The sequence below is a fragment of the Lipotes vexillifer genome, unplaced genomic scaffold (genome assembly GCF_000442215.2).
Source record: "Lipotes vexillifer unplaced genomic scaffold, Lipotes_vexillifer_v1.1 scaffold180, whole genome shotgun sequence".
Classification (NCBI taxonomy): Eukaryota; Metazoa; Chordata; class Mammalia; order Artiodactyla; family Lipotidae; genus Lipotes; species Lipotes vexillifer.
Window position 1 is genome coordinate 2,345,907 of NW_006796149.1, and position 13,810 is coordinate 2,359,716.

The following is a 13,810-nucleotide window of genomic DNA, read 5'->3' on the forward strand; positions in this document are numbered from 1 at the left end:
CGGACCGGGGCACGAACCCTTGTCCCCTGCATCGGCAGGCGGACTCTCAACCACTGCGCCACCAGGGAAGCCCTCATCTTTAAAATATCATACTTCATAAAGCATTTTAAGGATTGGATGAGATACTGAATGTGAAGCACTTAGCACAGAGGCTGGCATTTATAAGCCCAGTGAGTTACTATAAAACAGTAAGGAGTTTCTATAAAACAGTAGCTATTATCACCTCCTTTTCCATTTTGCAGCGCTGTAGGTTATGGTAACAACAACTAACAATTACTAAGCACTCCTGTGTCAGGCACTGCTCAAACACCTTTCATGTACTAAGGCATTTATTCTCACAATGATGTAAGTACTATTATTATCTCCAGTCTACAGATGAGGAAAATGAGGTACAAGATATCAACTAATGTGCGAAGGTCACACAGCTTGTCCAGCTTGAGCCATGAGTCCAGGCCGTCTGACACCAGGACCTCTGCTCTTTACTGCCAAAATACACCATATTGCTTGCTGTCTGGAGGTAACTGTCATGTCTCCCCAAGCAACTGGAGAGCTTCCTCAGGACATGGCCTGTACTGTATACATCTCATTGACCTCCATGGCAGCTAGCAGGGAACCTTACCCACCATGAGCCCTCCAAGCACCTGTGATATCTGATTGGCCGACAAGAACAACTGATCAATTTCCAAAACACCTATTTTGTCAAATGACCTTGAAGCAGACCACCTGTCTACTGAACCAAGGTGTGACACAGAGGGTCTCTGCCAGAGGAATGGAAGCTCCCTACCCCAATACAGCTCTTGGGTTTTCAGAGTCAGATCCCTAAAGGCTTGAAAAACGCTGAGAACAATCTGACCAATGTTCATACACTCCTAGAGTTTGAACTGTCTGAGTTTAAGGCCTCTGTGATTCATTCGAACTAAAATACCTGCCAGACAGAATGAAATGTGCCACAGAGTTTGTTGATCTGTAGAGAGCTACCATTTCCCCCGTGGCACCGATGGACAACAGAACCCTTCATGTTGTCATCACCATGGACACTTTTACTGAGTATGTCACTGTGCAAACTAGGTGCTAGGGATGCATATAATAGGACACAAACCTCATTAACATGGACTCCATTAATTTGGAATATGTGATAATTCTTAGTGTTGAATTTTATTTTTTCATTATCTATAAAGGAATACAATATGGATAAGACATGAATAAACAAAATCTATTCATCCATTCTATAAATATTTATTGTGAATCTCTTACGTCCCAGCACTAGGGTAGCAGTCAGAGACATTATTTTGTATAATTCTCATTAAAAGAGAACTCTGCAGTGCAAGAAGTAATGTATCCATTTAAAATAAGTTAGAACACTGGAAAATTAAATTATGGTACGTCCATACAGTGGAATGCTATGCAACTGTAATGAAACCACGGGGGTAGATCAGTTGGTGCTAACATATTAACAAGAGCGATTGCTGAATGAAAACAGCAGGAGGTGGAACCCTCTTTAAAAGTATCCCACTTGGGCTTCCCTGGTGGCGCAGTGGTTGAGAGTCCGCCTGCCGATGCAGGGGATACGGGTTCGTGCCCCGGTCTGGGAGGATCCCACATGCCGTGGAGCGGCTGGGCCCGTGAGCCATGGCCGTTGAGCCTGCTCGTCCGGAGCCTGTGCTCCACAACGGGAGAGGCCACGACAGTGAGAGGCCCACATACCACAAAAAAAAAAAAAAAAAGTATCCCACTTATTTGAAAAATAACAAGATGCTGAATAAGAAGCTACATACATACGTAGATATGCAGTGAAATTCTCAGGAAGTAAAGTCAAGAAAATCAGATGAGATGGTCTGGCATGGAAAAGCAACCCATTTTTTACTGCACTTTTGTAACACGGAATTTTTTTTACCATTTTCATAATATTAAAGCTAATTAAAAGAGCTTAGCATAAATTATTATTTATTGGCCCATGCCAAGCACAGTGTCTGGCACATAATTGGAATTCCAGTATTTATTGCATGAATGTAAATAAATAATGCTATTAATTACCATTTAAACACATTAGTCTTTTCTATTCACTACATCAGGTCTCATCCTAGTAATACAGGCCAGAACACTTCAGAGTGAGTTCAAGTCCATGTATGTGCTTAAGGAAATACAATTGCAACAATTCTGAAAAATATTCTGTAACTCACACTTTTCCTTTATGCTCCCCGCCCTCTTCTATCTCAAGCTCTGCCCTATACACACACGTGCATGTGCACGCGTGCACACATACACACACATGCGCGCGCTGAGGCAGGAAAACAGTTCACTGACAAAAAAGAAAGACAGAAAGGAAGGTCTGGAATTAAGAAATGCTTTGCTGCTATTGCTAAAGGTTTAGGCTCGTCAATAATTTTTTTAAGCAGATGCTGATTTGAGGGAGGCAAATCTATAACCTCACGATACCACTTAATTGGCTCTGTCGATTAATTTTTGGAGTATATTTTGAAGAGTTAGTTGGTGCAGATTCATTTGAAAACATCTGCATTATTCCTAATAGCACACCACAAAGATGTTCTACGTAGTGAGAGTAACCCTTAAGCATCTTGAAGGCCTATCAACACTAAGCTCCTGGGTAGAAAGCTCTTCGGTAACCCTGACCCGTCCAGCTGCCTCCGCTCGCTGCTACCTTCCTGAATGAGTGGTGGCGAGCTGGGGAATTGGAAATGGAGAGTTCTACTTTTTCAGTGCTGATGAAAGGGGAACAAATTATGTATTTGCCCTGAGTGCGCAGTACGTTGTTTTCAGTTGTTTTGTTGGAGTTTTTCCCCCAGTAGCAGCAAGTGTGGGGGAAAAAAAAAAAGACATCTGGTAACTTCTTTAAGAAAATTCGAACACATTTGTGGGTATAACTCTACTCAATCTGTTTCACAAATAAACCCCAGGCAATGCCATCAATTAAATATCTTTTTAGAGATGGTTTTAACAAGAGCAATGCCCTGGGAACTAAAATTCCAATATCCTAATAATCTTAAGAACCACCATGTATGGTAGACTCATTAGGTCCTGGCAGGCACTGTGCAAAGCACTTTACAGGCAAGCAACATTTTAATTCTCACAACTCAATAGGGTGTTATTACTATCCACATTTTGCGGAAGAAGAAACTGAGACTCACTGAGACGAATTAACTTGCCCAAGGTCACACAGCTAGTGAGTGGAAGAACCGGGATTCTTCAGTTTTTGCAGAACTCCCGGGCATCCTGAGGCACTATGCTCACCTGGCTTATCAGAGAGAGAAAGGTAAGAATTTGGGGGTCAAGGAAGGAGCCACTCTCTCCATGTACTAGATTTGACCTTCTATGACTTTCAGCACCTTTGGCCGAGCAGGCCAGGTGCGGCAGACAAAACAACAGCCCTGGCGCTTCGAAGCCCAGGGTCATCCTGGTTCTACCGTGAGCAAACCTGCTAGCATCACTTAACCTGTCCAAGTCTTGCCCTCCACAGACATGAGACGAGGCGGCTGGACTCCTTCAGTTCTAAAACTGCACATCTTTGAGCACGGGTGTAGAGAAATCATTTTCGGTAAAGTAGAAAAAAGTCAAATCTAAGCTGCAGAGTGTACAATCGAGCCCACTTTGCAGAGAAAAGTCCTGATGGATGGCATTAATCAGCAGTCAGCTTCCAATGCGATTGCACTCATGACCTCCAGTGGCCATTACTAAAGCCAGAGGTCCATTTCTGGTCGTCCTGACTGAGCGATCAGCGGCATTTGACAGAGTCAACACGCTCTCCGCTTTGAAACCTTCTCTTCACTTGACTTGCAGGATACTCCTCTCTCCTAGATTTTCCTCTACCTCATTGTGAGGCTCCTTCCAAGTCTGCTTTGCTGCTTCATCCTCGCCTCCCCAACTCATGCAGTGCCTCAGGGTTTAGTCCCAGACCTCTCTGTCTACACTAATTCTCTGGGTGCTCTCATCCGGTTTCACGGATTTAAATGCAATCTGCATGCTGCTGACTCCCAAAAGTGTATCTCTATCCTGGAGCTCCCGACTTTTACATGCAGCTGCCTACTTAACATCTCTGCTAGGATGTCTAATGGGCATTTCATGCCCCCCAAATGAGCTCTTATTTCCCACCTAACTCTGCCCTTAGTGAAGACCCACTGCAGTAAATGGGCACTACACCCTTCTCGGTGCTCAGGCCAGGGTCTCTCTGACTCCCACTTCACTGAGGGTTAAAGCCAAAGTCCTTACAATACTTATGACTCCTTCCAGGTTCTTATCATCACTCATTTCCAATGATCTCTCTGTCTTCATCTCCAGTTAGTCTTCCCCACTGCCGGCCACTCTAGCCAGCCCAGTTTAGGCACTTACTATTCCCTCTACTTGGAACACTTCCCTGGGTACCCACAGGCTCACTCCCTCACGTTTCTTACATATTTGCTCAAATATCACTTTCCCTGAGCATTCTAAATTGCAACCTTCTCCTCAAAGCACTCTCTTCCCCTCTACCCTGCTCTATTTCTCTCCATAAAACTTCACCATCTGGGCTTCCCTGGTGGCGCAGTGGTTAAGAATCCGCCTGCCGATGCAGGAGACACAGGTTTGAGCCCTGGTCCGGGAAGATCCCACATGCTGCAGAGCAACTAAGCCTGCCCGCCACAACTACTGAAGCCCGCACACCTTAGAGCCTGTGCTCTGCAGCGGGAGAAGCCACCGCAATGAGAAGCCTGCGCACCACAACAAAGAGCAGCCCCCGCTCGCCGCAACTAGAGAAAGCCCATGCACAGCAACAAAGACCCAATGCAGCCAAAAATAAATCAATAAAAATTTTAAAAAAACAAAAACAAAAAACGTCACCATCTGATGTATTTTATACTTTATTCATGTATTTCTTTACTGCCTATATTCCCCAACCAGAATGTAAGCTCCAGGGAGGGAGGAAGGTTTATTGTGTTATTTATTGACATATCTCCAACACCTAGAACACTGCCTAGAACATAGTAGGCATTCTTTGTGGAAAAAAATGATTTAATCTTTAATGCGCCATGCATAGCTTGTGAAGAGTAGCAGAACAGGCCACCCCAAAATAAGCTACTTTAACATCAGGATTATTTTGAGCTGAAGACAAATGAGAAGAAGCAGATTCAAGAAAAATCCTCTGCCTTCCCCCTATTTGCCTAAGAGCAAGACATAAACTTGTAAAGGTGTCCCCACCCACTCCTCTCTACCAGGAAGGACAGAAGTTAATCACTGAGGCACTCTAGACCCTTATCAGCCCAGAGATGGCACTGAAGAACTCTATATAACTATCCTTGCTAAAACTAGCCCTTTTCTGCCATCAGTTTCCTTATACATTTACCTTCCCACAATTTGCCAACCCTAGAAGCACAAGGTCCTTTTCCTTTGTCTTGTCACTTCTCTAGAAAATTTACTGTTCTCCTGTTAAAATGCTATATAATCCCTTCAGTTACTCATCTCTGAGTGCTCCCATGTATGCATGACGCACGTTAATAAACTTTTGTTTGCTTTTCTCTTATTAATCTGCCTTTTGTCGGTCTAATTTACAGGGCCCCGCTGGAAAACACAGGAGGGTGGAGGAAACAAGTTTTTTTCTTCCCCCCTACATTTGGGTACACCAGAGCACACACAGTAGCCATTTCTCTGTGAGAGGGAAGAAAATGATGAAATACTGTCTCAGACACTAGTTTCTTTTCCTCTCGTCTAAAAACCTGGGTCATTTTCGTATTTAAGGAGAAGCATATATTGTGGTGTCTCATTTAAACTTCACAGTCCTGAGAAACAAAGAGGAAATAAGAAATCTTTAAAATAACTTTAAAAAAGTATCTGAATTAGGATTAGTACATTGTTTCAATTATACGTAAATTAATTTTTAACATATATATATTTTTTAAGTTGGGGAACTAATCATGCCGGGATTCCTATGGTAATCTTGAAACTGTCTTTACGTATCAACAGCCTATGTTATTTTTTTTTATCTTTGGCAGGTTGTACTGTCTGATTTTTCTTTCTTTCTTTCTTTTTTGGTTTTTCAAATTTGAAATCTGTCTTTCACCCACCATGATTCTGTAATGGCAAATGATGTCACCAAGTAAAAAAGTCAAAGCTCAGACACTAGCATGAAAGAGCCTAAGGGTCTAAGTCACAGGTCCACTGCTTTACTATGTAGAAGGATTTTGCCAACTTATTTAACTTCCCAGATCCTTGGTTTGCTCATCTGTGGAAGGATAAGTTAGCCACCTAGTAAGATTTCTGTAAGGATCAATGAGATAATCCACATAAAACACTTAGCACAGTGCTTGGCAAAGAGAAAGCACTCAATATATATTAACTATTATTATTATTAGACTTTATCTGAAGGCTTTGGGTCTCAAAATTTGAAGGGCTTATATGTCCCAAACTCAAGTCCTACCTGCTGCAGTAAAATATTCCCTACTTCAGTTGGTGCCTAATGACAATGTATCCATTTTCTAGTAAAGACTAACAAATCAGGCCACCTTAAATGTTCTAACAAGATATGTGAATCTCGGTTTTAAAGGCAAAATTCTTGAGGGGTTAAGAACTGGCTGATCGGTAAATGAACCAGCTGTTCAGATCTAAAATAACACAGAGGGAGCTATAGCCAACTGGGAGAAAAGAGGAAGGATAAGAAAAAGACACTATCTAGAAAAAAGGGTGAATCTGAAAGGATGACTTCAGCATTCAGGACAGTGTCAGCTTTATTCCCTTCTTAAGTAGGGTTACTGGACAGATAAATCAGGAGAAAGCTAATTATTCTACACTTACCAATGCAGTACTTTATAACAGCAAGAAGTAACACTTACATAGATTGCACTTACCACGTGCCAGACATTGTTCCAAGGGTTTTATGTGGATTGCCCACTTCATCCTCACAACACCTTCTGAGAGGGCACCATCATTATTCCCCTTTATAGCTGGGGAAACTGAGGCACAAAGAGTAACCATACCCAAGGTCCACCAGCTGGCAAGTGTCAGAGTCAGGGTTTGAACGCAGGCAGTGCAGTTCCAGAGCCTGTGCTCATAACCACTGTGGTACACTCTCCCTGATGCACATTCCCTGATTTCAGAGAGATGGGTGTGTGTTGTTATTCTTTTGGGAATTGCTCCTCTCCCCCAACTCTATGTGACTCTGGATGGGTTGAATCTGCCCCCTACCTTACCCTCAGCCACAAAAGTGGGCACGTGTGACCCAAAATAACCAGGCAGAGTCCACCTCTGAGATTTATTCTACTGAAGCTAGGAAGAAACTGTCCTTATCCTCCCTTGGACTGAGAGCTGCAAGGTTATGACTTCAAAGTGGTGAGGGCCCTTGTACCTCACTATACGGAGGCATAAAAAAATGCTTAGAGCAGAGGGGCCAGCCTTGGACAGGGGCCAAAATGAGAGATGAACAGATAGAAAGAGGTATGGAATAGTATGTATGAGTCCCTGGATCTACCTGTACCTGTACCTGCTAATTCCTGCTTTTCTAAGTCCTGTATACATGGGTCAATTAATTTCTACCTTGTTATTTAAGCTATTAGTCCTTATAACTTGCAGCAGAAGAATCCAAGGAATAAACTTAACTAGGCATTTAACATCATCAGGATAAACTGAAGAAATATAAGCTACATCCTAAACAATAAGGTAGACTTACAGCTAAAGGAACATATATGTTCATAGATTAGACATGCATCTTCTGAGCACCCATCCTGTGTCAGGTACTGTGCTAGTCACAGGGGAATAATGACAAATAAAACACTGCCTTTGTTCTAAAGGAATTCACAGTCTAAGGAAGCAGGACACATAAGGAAACAAATACTTACAATACAGTGAGCAAGCTGGTCAATATAGTCCCTACCTCAGGGCCTTTGCACTTGCTGTTTCCTCTGCTGGAAACACTATATTCCCAGACCCATAACTTTCCAAGGCTGGTACGTTAGTTTCCTAGGGCTGTTGTAACAAAGCATCACAAACTGGGTGATTTAAACAACAGAAATGTATTGTCTCATAGTTCTGAAGGCTAGAAATTCAAGATCAAGATGTCAGCAAGGTTGGTTCTTTCTGAAGTCTGAGAGAGGAGAATCTGCTCATCCTTCCCTCCTAGCTTCTGGCAATTTGCTGGCAATCTCAGGTATGCCTTGGCTTGTAGATCTCTGCCTTCACCTTCAAAAGGCCTTCTCCCTGTGTGTTGTCTGTGTTCAAATTTCCGCTTTTTATGAGGATACCAGTCACATTGGAGTAGAGGTCCACTCTACTCCATTATGATCTCACCTCAACTAGTTAGAGCTGCAATGATCTTATTCCCAAATAAAGTCACATTCAGAGGTACTGGGGGGTAGAACTTCAACACATGATTTTTTTAGGGTGCACAGTTCAACCCATAACAGCTGGCTTTTTCTCATTATTGAAGTCTCAGTCCAAGTATCACCTTCACAGAGAGGCCTTCCCTGACCACCCATTTGAAAGTGGTTCTCCCCCAGCCGACCGTCACTCTATCTCAATGCCTTACTTTATTTTCCTTGTACACTTACCACTACCAGAAATTACCCTACTTGTTTATTTGGTTTCCATCTGCCTCTCCACACTAGAACGTAGACCCCATGAAATCAGGGACTTTGTCTTGTCCACTTGTCTCCCAAGCCTAGAGCAGTGCCTGGCACATGGTAGTATTCAGTCAGCATCAGTTGAATAAATGAATATCACTTGCCCATTCATAAATATAATGCCACAGAGTACCGCGGCTATGAAGGAAAATAAAGCAAAGTAAGAGGATAGAGGAAGATGTGCCATTTTGAATAGGCTGGTGAGAGAAGGCTTCTGAGATGCTGACACTGAAGCAGAAAAGAGAAGTTTCAATGACAGTGAGGGAGACAGTGTGACAGGAGTGAGACCCAGGCGTGAACAGGATGTGAGGAAGCAGAGGGCAGCAAGAAGACATGCAATAAAGGAAGCTGAGAGTGGGGGACCTGCACTTACTACGCTTTGTCTGGACCTCCAGCTAACAAAATACTGTGGTATGTCTGGAAAAAAAAGCTTTCCCTTATTTTTACCACAGCCCTAAGCCCTCCCTCCTCTGTCCTCTGGGCATTTTGTCCTTTCTTCTACTGCAGCACTTTTATTTTTTTTAACATCTTTATTGGAGTATAATTGCTTTAAAATGGTGTGTTAGTTTCTGCTGTATAACAAAGTGAATCAGCTATACATATACATATATCCTCCTATCTCCTCCCTCTTGCTACTGCAGCACTTTTATTTTTTTTAACATCTTTATTGGAGTATAATTGCTTTAAAATGGTGTGTTAGTTTCTGCTGTATAACAAAGTGAATCAGCTATACATATACATATATCCTCCTATCTCCTCCCTCTTGCTACTGCAGCACTTTTATTTTTTTTAACATCTTTATTGGAGTATAATTGCTTTAAAATGGTGTGTTAGTTTCTGCTGTATAACAAAGTGAATCAGCTATACATATACATATATCCTCCTATCTCCTCCCTCTTGCTACTGCAGCACTTTTATTTTTTTTAACATCTTTATTGGAGTATAATTGCTTTAAAATGGTGTGTTAGTTTCTGCTGTATAACAAAGTGAATCAGCTATACATATACATATATCCTCCTATCTCCTCCCTCTTGCTACTGCAGCACTTTTATTTTTTTTAACATCTTTATTGGAGTATAATTGCTTTAAAATGGTGTGTTAGTTTCTGCTGTATAACAAAGTGAATCAGCTATACATATACATATATCCTCCTATCTCCTCCCTCTTGCTACTGCAGCACTTTTATTTTTTTTAACATCTTTATTGGAGTATAATTGCTTTAAAATGGTGTGTTAGTTTCTGCTGTATAACAAAGTGAATCAGCTATACATATACATATATCCTCCTATCTCCTCCCTCTTGCTACTGCAGCACTTTTATTTTTTTTAACATCTTTATTGGAGTATAATTGCTTTAAAATGGTGTGTTAGTTTCTGCTGTATAACAAAGTGAATCAGCTATACATATACATATATCCTCCTATCTCCTCCCTCTTGCTACTGCAGCACTTTTATTTTTTTTAACATCTTTATTGGAGTATAATTGCTTTAAAATGGTGTGTTAGTTTCTGCTGTATAACAAAGTGAATCAGCTATACATATACATATATCCTCCTATCTCCTCCCTCTTGCTACTGCAGCACTTTTATTTTTTTTAACATCTTTATTGGAGTATAATTGCTTTAAAATGGTGTGTTAGTTTCTGCTGTATAACAAAGTGAATCAGCTATACATATACATATATCCTCCTATCTCCTCCCTCTTGCTACTGCAGCACTTTTATTTTTTTTAACATCTTTATTGGAGTATAATTGCTTTAAAATGGTGTGTTAGTTTCTGCTGTATAACAAAGTGAATCAGCTATACATATACATATATCCTCCTATCTCCTCCCTCTTGCTACTGCAGCACTTTTAGCATTTCTGTGGAATTGTAAGTTTTCCATTATACCTGCCTTTTGCCCCTCCAGTGAGCTCCTTGAGGGCAGGGACCCCACTGGGTACCCAACAGATATGGAAGAAGGGGAGCATCTGTCTGGTGCTTCTCCTTGTAGACGCCCCTTCTGCTACAAAGACCAAGTTTTCCCCATTTAAAACAAGGCTTTCAGGAGTGATGTCATACAAAATGGCACAGCAGGAAGCTCTAGGGGTCTTCCCTCCACCCGAGCAACACTGAGGTGGAAGAAGTGATCAGAATCAACTATGTGTGAAGCCTGGAACCTAACTGGACACTTACGACAACCCAGGGAGTGCCTGACGAAGAGAGAGGCTGTTAACCTTTCATAAGTGAGCACCGTGGGTAAACCGGCTACCAGCCATTCCTCAGGCCAGTCACAGCTGTGGGGAGAGCAGTTCACATTCCTATAATGGCAGGCTGGTGCCAGGATGGGCAGAGGGGACCTCATCCTCTAAAAATTTGGGCTTATGCATTCTGGTTGGCCTGGTGGTGCTTGAGGGACTGACACAGATGCTTGCCTTGGTTTTAGCCCTCTCAGCGGCAGCAGCTTCTACTGGTGGCATCCACTGGAAAATTTTAAGAGACACATACACACACAAAAAAATCCCTCGTTTTTTTTTTTTTTTTTTTTTTTGGCCACACCACATGGCATGTGGAACTTCCCTGACTGGGGATCAAACCCATTCCCCCTGCAATGGAAGCGCAGAGTCTTAACCACTGGACCACCAATGAAGTCCCAATCCCTCCTTTTTGGAGCTACACATTTAAAGATATCTTTGTCAGGCCACTGACTGACCTCCAAGATAATTCAGTGAGCAGACACAACAAGAAATTCATATTAGCAAAAAAATAGTGTGGAAAAGTCACAAATGGAGAGCATCGGCCCTCAACAACACCAATGAAAAAATCATCAATCCCTGAGGAGCGGGAGAATGAGATTTCCAGAGTTACCACGTTATACTACTATATATTTTAAAAAATCTATTCAATGGACTAAAAGAAACTATGAACAAATCATTAAAAGAAATGAGAAAAATGTGGTATGAACAAAATGAGAATATCAACAAAAAGATAAAAATTGTAAAAAGCAAGTCAATTCTGGAGGTTAAAAGTGTAATGACTGAGATGAAAAATTCACTAGAGGGACTCAACAGCAGATTTGAACAAGCAGAAAAAAGAATCAGCAAACTTGAAGACTGGAAAAATTGAAATGATCAAATCTGAGCAGCGGGAAGAAGGAAGAAAAGTGAACAGAACCTACGGGAGCTGTGGGACACCATCAGGCAAACCAACATATGCACTGTGGAAATCCCAGAAGAAGAGAAAGGAGCAGAAAGTGTATCTAAAGAAATAACAGCCAAAACGTTTCCTAAGTCTGAATATATACATGCAAGAAGCACAACAAACTCCAAGAAAGATAAAGTCAAAGAGATCCACATGGAAACACATTATAGGCAAAATGTCAAAACCCAAAGAAATAGAGAAAAATTTAAGAGCATAGAGAAGTGGCTCTTCGTGTACAAGGGAGTGTCAATAAATTAACAGCTGATTTGTCATCAGAAATCATGGAGGCCAGAAAACAGTGGAATAATATTTAAAGTCCTGAAAGAAAAAACAGTCAACCAAGAATTCTACGTCTGACAAAACTATCCTCCAAGAATGAAAGAGAAATTATGTCTATATAAATGAAAGATAAAAGAGTTCATTACTTGGGCTTCCCTGGTGGCACAGTGGTTGAGAGTCCGCCTGCCGATGCAGGGGACACGGGTTCGTGCTCCGGTCCGGGAAGATCCCACATGCCACGGAGCAGCTAGGCCTGTGAGCCATGGCCGTTGAGCCTGCGCTCCGCAACGGGAGAGGCCACAACAGTGAGAGGCCCATGTACCACCAAAAAAAAAAAAAAAAAAAAAAAAAGAGAGTTCATTACCAGCAAGAGCTTCCCTGAGAAATGATAAAAGGCTAAAATGAAAAGAAACTCAAAGCCATAAGAAGAAATAAAGAACACTGGTAAAGGTAACCACACAGGTAAATATAAAAACAAGCATTATTGTACTTTTGATTTATAACTCCTCTTTTTTCCTATATTACTTATAAGGCAAGTACACAAGATAAATCTGTTATTGGCCACACAACGTATAAAGGGGTATCTGTGACAATAACAACGTAAAGGGGGAGGAACAGAGATGTAGAGGAGCAGAGTGTATACCACTGAAACTAGGTTGGTATTAGTCAAACTAGATTATTGTAAGTTTTCTTTCTTTTTTTTTTTTTAGTATTTTTTAACACCTCTATTGGAGTATAATTGCTTTACAATGGCATGTTAGTTTCTGCTTTAAAACAAAGTGAATCAGCTTATACATATACATATATCCCCATATCTCCTCCCTCTTGCATCTCCCTCCCACTCTCCCTATCCCACCCCTATAGGTGGTCACAAAGCACTGAGCTGATCTCCCTGCGCTATGCGGCTGCTTGTAAATTTTCTTTCGATTTCAAATGCTAATTTTAAAATAAAGTTTATAAGAAATATGGTGTCATTGTGGAAAAATTATGAAATCAAATAAGAAAAAAGGTTGAAATCACCTCAAATCACACCAGCTTTATCCTGATTGAGTTGAAAAAAAATCTTTTTAAATATTTATTTATTTATTTGGCTGTGCCGGGTCTTAGTTGTGGCACGTGGGATCTTCATTGCAGTATGTGGGATCTTCGTTGCAGCATGTGGGATCTTTTTTTAGTCATGGTATGTGGGATCTTTAGTTGCGGCATGTGAACTCTTAGTTGTGGCATGTGGGAATCTATCGTAGTTCCCTGACCAGGGATTGAACCTGTGCCCCCTGCGTTGTGAGCGCAGAGTCTTACCCACTGGACCACCAGGGAAGTCCCTGAAAAAAGTTTAATATTTTCTAGATATTTAGATATTTTCTAGAAGAGCCAGACTATAGAGGGGTGCATTTCAGACAGAGGGAATAATATGAGAGGAGAAGAGTGGCAGAAAAGATTTTTTTTCTTTTTCCTCAAAGAAATAGGCTCTCATTTGCTTGACAAGATTTTTCAAAGTACTCTGAATATCAAAGACACTAGAGTATAAGAATAAACAGATTTGGGCTAACCTACCCAGGTCTTAATTTGGATCTATCATTTACTGCCTGTGTAATTTTGGGCAATCTTTCACTACCTCAGTTTCTTTATCTGTAAAATGGGAATAATAATAGTACCTACTTCATGAGGCTGTTGTGAGGAATAAATGTGAATACATGTAAAGCACTTAGAACCAACCCTGGAACACAGGTAAAGTCTAATAAATATTAGTTCTTC

The 13,810-nt window shown here is 41.3% G+C and overlaps 1 non-coding gene across 1 annotated transcript; it reads right to left on the minus strand.

Moving 5' to 3' along the window:
• Positions 1–13,299: 13,299 nt before the first annotated feature.
• TRNAV-CAC (transfer RNA valine (anticodon CAC)) lies at positions 13,300–13,372 on the minus strand. Its single transcript has one exon. It is a non-coding gene; the product is annotated as a tRNA-Val (tRNA).
• Positions 13,373–13,810: the final 438 nt, after the last annotated feature.